Consider the following 8,879-nt stretch of genomic DNA (forward strand, 5'->3'; position numbering starts at 1 on the left):
AATAAATACCTCCCTGTTTGTAGCACGTTTGTTCAAAATCGCCAGCGGCAATGTGTGCAGTGTAGGGCGCCAATATGCAACCGAGAGAGATGCCAAAGTAATTTTCACGCAACTAGATAGACATAATTGTATATATATAGGGTTGCATGTATGCATGTTGGTGCACAAAATGGCAATCGCAACGTTTATCCTTTACCACTATTGTTTTCGCTTGCAACAAATGACTTTTACTGCGGCACCGACCAAAGAACCATGTGCAGAGCAATGACATGTGCGTATATGCTGAATTACTTATATAAACATGAACATGCTTATATATAATATATCTGTGTGTGTGTGTATGTTTGCAAACCCTATAAAAGCAATTGTTAATTTAACTGCAAATTACGCCAATATTTTTCATTTCATCGCCGATGGCTTATTCAATTTTCCATTGTAATGGTTAAAAGGAAGGCAGCAACGTAGAAATAAAATGCAGCGCTGCATATGTCTGCGTGTGTGTGTTAGCATATAACTAATACTTGTAATAAATTTGAAGATCTCCGCGCTGATGCGTTACTTTGGCATGAGGTTGCTGCCTGCTATGACTTTGAATACCAGCTAGCAGCACTTGCTGTTGTTGTAGTCAGTTTTACTTGTTCAGATATCTTCGCGCAGCATTCAACAATGGCATTACAATCAAAGTATTGTTTAAAAACGATTTTTCTTTGTTAGCAAAGGCGGCAAACCGCAAAAGTTGGTGTGGTGTATAAATACAACAGCAACAAAATTTAAGGAAAGAGAGATGAACCAGGCGAGGTAGCGCCTTTGCATTGTGGTTTAGTTGGGTGAACGAAATTGTATTACAATTAAGGAGTGTTAGGAGGAAAGAGTGAATTGTTTAAGCTCTCGGGGGAAGATTAAGGATAGCCAGGGATGGAAATATTCATTAAACAAACTGTAACACATTGAAATGTATGCTATAATATATAATTGTATAACTTTTTTGAATCATATTGCTCCAAATACCTAAACTTTTATTTGTGTTTATGTTTTTATTTAGAGGTTACCGTACGATATATTTTATTTTCCTTAAAACTGAGAAATTTACCTTTACTTTTAACCTTTGGTGTGTGTCTTTGCTAAAAATAGCTCATCCTTACACAATACGCCTAATTGTGGGCAATATTATCGGCGAAAAAGCTTCTCGAAACTCTTAGTGCGAACTTGAAATAGTTGAATACTGATTGTTTTGGTCATTCATAGAAACTATAGAGTAATAAACTGAATAACAATGTCTATAGTTTTTGTTATTCGTTGAACCACATTAACAGCATTGTTCTTGTTCCATAGAACTAACTTTTTTTTGGTTCTGGAACAATTTTAGCATCCTTATTTCTATAGTAAGTTTTCGACAATGCTCCATTTTGAGTTTTTTGTCAAGCTTTTTAGTTCAAAGCGCCTAAATGTAGACCTTCGTACTAAAACTTAATTGTGGAAAAACTTCAAAGTATCAAGTAAAAAACTTCTCGATGGCTTAAAACTTCTCAAATTATAGAAAATGTTCCCTCGAATACAGTAAATTATATAAATAAAGAGTAGATGTCGAGAAGTTATATTATATTTTGAGATTTCGAATGCGACTTTTCGCTGGTTTCTTACTTTAAGTATCTTTGACAGTTACATTGTTAATTCAAAATAATGTTTAAGGACAAAAAATTCCAAAGCCAAAAATTGATATATAATGATGAGCATAACACACTGTGTCACTGTGCTACAAAAGCAACAGCCTTCAATGCTGAATTTGCTGCAGGATATGAGAGCAACAATAATAAGGCGCAGTACCAAAGAAGTATAACTGAGAATAGCTAAGGAAAATAACACTTCGACTAGATTCTAGTAATGAGATTTATTTTTATTCGCCTTCAACTGCCACAGTGAAATGGCAGGCGCATAAAAGTAAAATGATCTGCTTTTGCTATCGCAACACAATCGCTGTAGCGAAACAACAAACAATAATAGCAACAACAACAACAAACAGCAGGCACACTTTAATAATAGTGGCGGCAGTGGCACGCACGTAATCTGCAACATACGAGTCATAGCTTGAACATTAAACACTTGGCAGCTTGCAACACGATATGCAGTCGATAAGCAACACAAGAAGGGTGCCAGCTAGATATACGTATGTAGGTGTGTAGGTACACATATGAATGTGTGTGTGTACTTGGCGTTTGCAATTACAATTGCAGCGAATCGGTAGGCGCCTTTAAATAGCGTCACGTGCAACCTAATGTGTACAGCACTCCAGCTCTGCTGTTACTTTTTTTTGTAGTATAGCCAACAACTGGCAACGCATCATCATCATCAGCGTATATAAACATTTATGTTGCCATTTTTTGCCTCGATTTTATGCGTTTGCCTTGCACATTGTTGTTTTTGTACTTTTTGTTATTTTACTTGTTGAAATACCCATGAAACTGATTCATTTATTGAGACCTAATATAGTGGCAAGGCGGTTGGCGTAGCTCAGCAATTCATTCCACACAGCAACTTATGAAATGGGCCGACTAGTAGCTGTTGTTGTAGTTGTTGTTGTTCTTACTGCAGCTTGTTGCAAATAACAAATGTGCGATGAATTTCTCTAGTTGCAATGCCTGCGTTGATATTGTGCGTTAATTTTTGTGGCTGACACTTTGCCGTACGTCGTCCAGGGCGTATACTTAACTTTTTTCCAGCTATAAAAGTCATTAACTCAAAAACTTACAACACGCTTTGCTGGAGAACTATACACCTTTTACGATTATGTACTTGATTATTACTATTATGAAAAGTGTTGTGTGACCACAAATTGCTACTAAGTAAATTCGACGCTTCTGCAACATAAACGCAAGTTGTTCTAGCTGCTGTGACCCACATACATATGTTTGTTGGTACATTTCTATGCCATTTTGATTAATGATGCTTGTTAGGTTTATATTTTTAATGCAATTTTTTTGTTTGATATTAATGTGAGTGGAACCAGAATATTTGAATTAGTTCAAAGGGAAATTTAAGTGGAGTTGAGAAAAGAGTTGTATGCGACAGAAGCCGAGGGAAAAGTCGTCAGCCAATCAGCGGCCAGCACCTCGTCGTCGTCGTAAAAGATGAAATACCAATAAACGACACAGACCAGATAGTGAAAGCGATACAAGTAGTAGCGGAGATTTTCTCTTCATTGAAAAGCGTTCTAATTTGGATACTAATATTAATAATACGGATATCGATCAGGAAGTTAATATTCGACAAAGTGGTGCCGGGAGTGGCCCTACTACGGGGGTGAAGATACTACCACTTCTACAGGGGTCCCATGGATACGCCCCAGTAGACCGTGCCGAGATAGCGTTACAAGTTTTCTAAAACTAGAATTATAACAAGCTATGGATATAGCACGGAAAATACTCAAACGGCTGCAACTATGGATCAAGCTACTACTTCTAATACCAGTAAATTTTGTACCATTCTATTTAAGTGAAGCAGAATATGACATGTTGCCAAAAACGGCTGAAGTTGTTAATGTATGTATGTATTTGGAAAAGGAACGAGTTTTAGCTGGCCTTTAGAAGTTTCAGTTTATGCAAATTAAAATGGAGCTTATAGTGATGGTCAGATTCTGTTTGGTGTAACTGATGACGAAGACGGAAGAATTGCTAAACTAAACTAAGAAGAGCAAGAAGAAACTGATGAAGAGTTTTTAGTTTTAAATATAACAAAAGATTTACAAATTTTATAATTTTATTGTATTATATTATATTTTTCAATAAAAAATATGAAGATATGGATGTGGTTTTTTTTTTTTATTTTTCAAATGAATACATGGTCGCCATTTATATACAAACATTCTAGATATAAAAGCAAAATCACTTGGAAAAACATCATGATTTGATAAAACAATATAAGAGGTGTTCTTATTATAACAGTCTCATTACAATATTTTACTTTAGCTGTAACTGTATCACCAGCAAATAACAGTTTTAATGTTTCTGTAGCAGATGCTTCTAACATGTTATTGGTCCATTTCATAATATATTCTTTTATCTACACTTTCCATTAAAGCAAAATTACAATATCTATTAAAATTTCCTACTTGTCCAAAATTTAAACAATAATGAATAAAAGTACCGAAAAACAAATTTTTGCCAGCATTCGGCGGACTTAATATAAACATAGTAATTTTTTTTGGAACCAATTTATCAATAACATTATATAATAAAAATTTTGTAAAAATTCTTAAATTTTTTCATGATCATTATAATATTGATATTTTAATAAATTTTCTAAAACATCAATAGATTCATTAATTGAATAATAATAATTAAAAATATCACATATTGGTACATTAAATATTAAATTTTGTGGTTAAAAGTGTTTTAAATGAAGATATGAATCATGAAAACTTAAATTATTAATATAATTATTAACAATTTTTAAACAATTGTATATAAATATACAATCTATATCCCAAAACCGAAATTTAAACTCTAACCAAAGTGATGTATTCAAAATATCAAGTAATATCAAGAATTCTATTATTTAGTCTCCTTTTCCTCTCTTTTGACGCCCGGAATCATGTTTGATTCGGTGCTGCAAGTAATGATTTCTATTCTAACTGATAGTTGAGATCCACAGGAGATTGAAGTAAAAATGTCGCTTCCTTCCACCATTCTGTTTTCGGTTTTTTGCAAATCTTTGCAAAATTGTAGACATTTAGCTTCACTAGATAAATATTATCTTATTATCTTGGTAGCCACGTTGTCATGGCGTTATTGATGTATAGATACATCCCTGTATTTTTCTGCAAATAGATTGCGAGATTGATCTAGTGGTCGAGCGTGAACTTATATGTACGAAAAACATATTTTATAATTTTCTGCTTACAATCACCACGACTCTATTCAATATCCAATATAGTATAATACGTTTGTCCCGTTTCAACTTCGCACAGCTGTGATTTGGCCAAAATACACTCGATTTGTTGACAACTAAGCAACAATAAGAACAATAATGCACGAACTGTGCTTGCTGCTGCACTTCGACTCAAAGGGCAGACAATGTGTGGCTAAAATGCAAAAAAAAAAAAAACATGAATAAATAAAACATAAAAAATAAATTATAAATAAATATTTTAATAAAAAAAAATATACTAAGTAAAATAATATACATAAGAAGAACTGTTGAAAATAAATATGTATACGAGTTATTAAGACTTATGTCTTTGCAAAAAATTCGAGTATTTCATGAATTTCATTATAATTTAGGAAAAATTCATTTTATTGCCCCGATTTCTCACAATTTAAACACTTCTTTATGAGATAAAGTAATATTAAATATCACTTGTACCTTCACTTGTTTACTTTACAAACAAGTTCACGCCTTCAATATTCTTGGCCTAGAAAATATACAAAATATTGAAAAATATTTGTTATTGTTTCTGTAGGTATTTTATGGAAAATTTTTATGCACTTTCAAGGACAATACATTCATCTCTTAACTATGGTTGCGAATTGGCTGAATTTTCAAGTACAAACCAATAAAGTAAGTTGCCATTTATCGCAATTCAAGCTCGTATATGCAAAACTGGTTAGTTCTTGATAAATTCTTGTTTTTTTTTTGTGTTAAATTTGAATGAAATTTATATAGCTAACTGTCGAATGCTGTAAGCTACTTTAAAAACAATTTAGAACATGTTGCACGAATTATTTACGACAATTACGTAAAATGTAAATTCTATCACTGGCGCTAAATAGTCTGAAATAAACCACAACAAACACCTTGCACGAATACCAACAACTAAAACAGTTTTCGATTATGCTAACCGGTTGGGTGTCTAAATAACGAAATGGTACATAGTAAACGTTTGTATGTATGTAGGCATGTGGAAAGTAAAATAATAAAAATACATACATATTTATAAATAATAAAAATGAATTTAATACAAAATTAGTTGTCGAAAAACGTTATTATGATTCTCATTAATCTTGAACCATTCCTATCGACTTCAAATGATTTTCAATGCAAAATAAGTGCGCATGCGTTTTCTTCGTTTTTTTTTTCTCAAAGGAAATACTTCTTTTATTTGAGTACATAATAATTTTAAATTTTGCAGCTTGTTGTTTTAAGATTTTTTAAAGTTTTTTTTGCTTCTATTTATTTTTTGTAATTTTTTTTTGCTATTATTTTTTCCTCATTCTACCCCACTTCTTCTCGCAAGCCTATTTTCCTGCGATTATACAGCAAATCGTTACTGCCAGCTACTTTGCATTCGAATTTATGCAACTTCACCCTTGAAACAGTAAATTCAAAGGCATTTTTTGCGCTGCTCAGACCGTTCATGACGGCAGCAGCGTTGCAACGCTAATCGTTAATGCCACTCAGCGCGCGCATTGCAATGTCAATGCTGATTTTTTTGCTATTTGCTATGTGTTTTTGTTGTTGCTATTGCATGCCTTTACTTACTGCTTACTGTTATTTGTATTCAAAGATATGCCACACCGAATATGGTCAAGAGTGGCAACCCATTTTGGGTGCATAAGCGACAACCCATACAATTTTGTGATAAAAGCAATAACAACAAAACAATAAAAGTGATAGTGGTATAAATTTAATAATCCAGAGAACAGCAATAAGTGTGTGTTGGTGTAGAAAGGCTTCAATGTGTGGCCGGCGGCTTGAGGCAAAAACTGGAAAAGCAGCACGTGGCTTAACAAAAATAAAAAAAATCTTACAATGAAGCATTTTCGTACTATTTATAAGGAGTATATTCCAAATTACACACAACTAAAATTAATTTCGTTGCAAAGCATTTTTGTAGTAAAGCTACATATCAATGACTCTAAAAAATAAAATAAACCAGCCTAGATGTATGCAGCAATTGCAACTTAAAAAAAATTGCAATAATTAAAACGCAAAAGTCCCATGGCGAGCATAAAAACGACTATTTTTGATGTCCAATTTAAGAAATAGTTACTTTTGAACTAGTTACAAACTAGTCAAAGTTTGGTCCTAGTCACTTTTGGATCGGCTAAGAACTAGTTGCTTAAAAAAAATACCCATATATTAAATTTATTTCACTGGAAGACCCTTTCATACTTTACTATGCACACACATAGCCAAAGGTAGGAATTAAGAATCTGTGCTTCATGAGTTCCTTTCTTTACGAGTGTGTCGACATAAATCAAAAAGAAACAGCATTACATTGGCCACCAACCAACTCACAAAGTAAAGTAAAGAGCAAACAGCTGAAATGACCGAGCAGAATCTGGGAGAAAAGATAGGAGGTTGAGCAGCATAAAATAATCAAGAATAACACAAACAACTTTAACAACAATTTAAGGCAACGGAAGATAAAACAGCGAGTAGCGGATGTTGTATAAACTGTGACAGCACATGGCAGTAAACGCTGCCACATGCAACATGAAAAGAAAAAACCAAACAAAAAAGCTAACAAGCATGTGCAGCCAAAGTGGCACAAAAATGAAGGGCGCGAGACACAACAAATGCGGCATCCTGTTTTGGCCGACAGCAGAGCCGCCGAGCGCTAAAGAGCAGCCCGCAAACGGCGATCATTGCCACTATTTCACTAACTGTTACGCTTTTGTATGCTTTTTCGCCTTCTTCCTTTTGGCAGCGCTTCGCCTGTGCAACATAATATCACAAAAGCGCACATAACGGTCTCCAGCGACAGCACTAACTCTTGCTTTGCCACTGCCTCGTTCTAAGTGATAATGTTGTTTTTGTAGTGCCGGTGGCTTGACTGCTGTCTGCTGCACCTGACCAATCGACACTCACTCGTGCAGCCGTGCACGCCGTTGCATGTTGCCTGTACGGCCTGTCAGCCTATCATCATCAGAAACAACGACAGCAGCTGAAAGAAGGCGAATGTGAAAGCAAGCATTCGAAAGCTTGTCTAGCGACAGCAAGAATAACGGAAAATGAAAAGAAAACAACAGCATAAACCAAATTGGGCATAGAGTGTGGCCAAAGCGCGATTAGTAGCAGCTGCTGCTGAGGAGACGACATTCACCATCGGTGCTGGCGATGTGTGTCAAGCGGCATGCAACACGTAATGCGCAAACGGGGCAACGCGATAAAACAGCACTTAGATTGAAATCTTATAATTGCAGATTTAATTTAATTGTTGGCGTAAAATGCTTAGAATGTATTAAATAGGCTGGCTGTAAGCTGATATATATGTTAGTGAGTGAGTATAATTGTATGTAACCTTTTTTTAGTAATGTCTAGTACGAATATTCATCGTCTAATTGGATTATAATTTCAGAGCAGTTAGAAGTGGTGGAGAGTTTTTATTACGAAAATAGAATGAGATAATGAAATTAGATTTTTTAGTTGGAGGCACCCGATTTCTTGAGTCTTAAGGACACATACATCGCTTGGTACGCCAAAAAATGGACTCTTAGACCATATCTTACAATTATGTAAAAATATTTCCATTTTCATAAGTGCTATCTTACTACTTAGCCACGATAATTTATGATCAAAATTTAGTTTCATAACTGTTGTGCCACTTCTGCTGTTCACCGTTGACTTATGAAAAGTTGCACATAACACAGGCCGGCAGTGTGCTTCCCGACGCAGCAGCTTAATGTAAAGTCAAAGAGCAGACACTTATCAACCAAGCGCAGTTTCAATATTTCGGCTTGTAATTAAGTTCTGCGGCCTGATAAAAATTATTTAACATTCGATGATATAAAGGCTAGAAAAAGCCGCGCGGCTTTACGAATTGTTGTAATTGTGTGTGTGGAAGCTGTAATTATTTGATATAAATAAAAAAAGGAAAATAAATTGGATTGGGAAATGAAATTCGTATTGCGCTGAGGCAAAGAATAAGTAGACGGCGGATA

The 8,879-nt window shown here is 34.5% G+C and overlaps 1 protein-coding gene across 3 annotated transcripts in view; it reads right to left on the minus strand.

Annotated features, from left to right (window-relative positions):
• LOC105230472 (cadherin-99C) overlaps nt 1-8,879 on the minus strand; it is a 575,298-nt gene that overhangs the window by 564,749 nt on the left and 1,670 nt on the right. The window lies entirely within an intron of this gene.

Source organism: Bactrocera dorsalis, chromosome 2 (genome assembly GCF_023373825.1).
Source record: "Bactrocera dorsalis isolate Fly_Bdor chromosome 2, ASM2337382v1, whole genome shotgun sequence".
Lineage (NCBI taxonomy): Eukaryota > Metazoa > Arthropoda > Insecta > Diptera > Tephritidae > Bactrocera > Bactrocera dorsalis.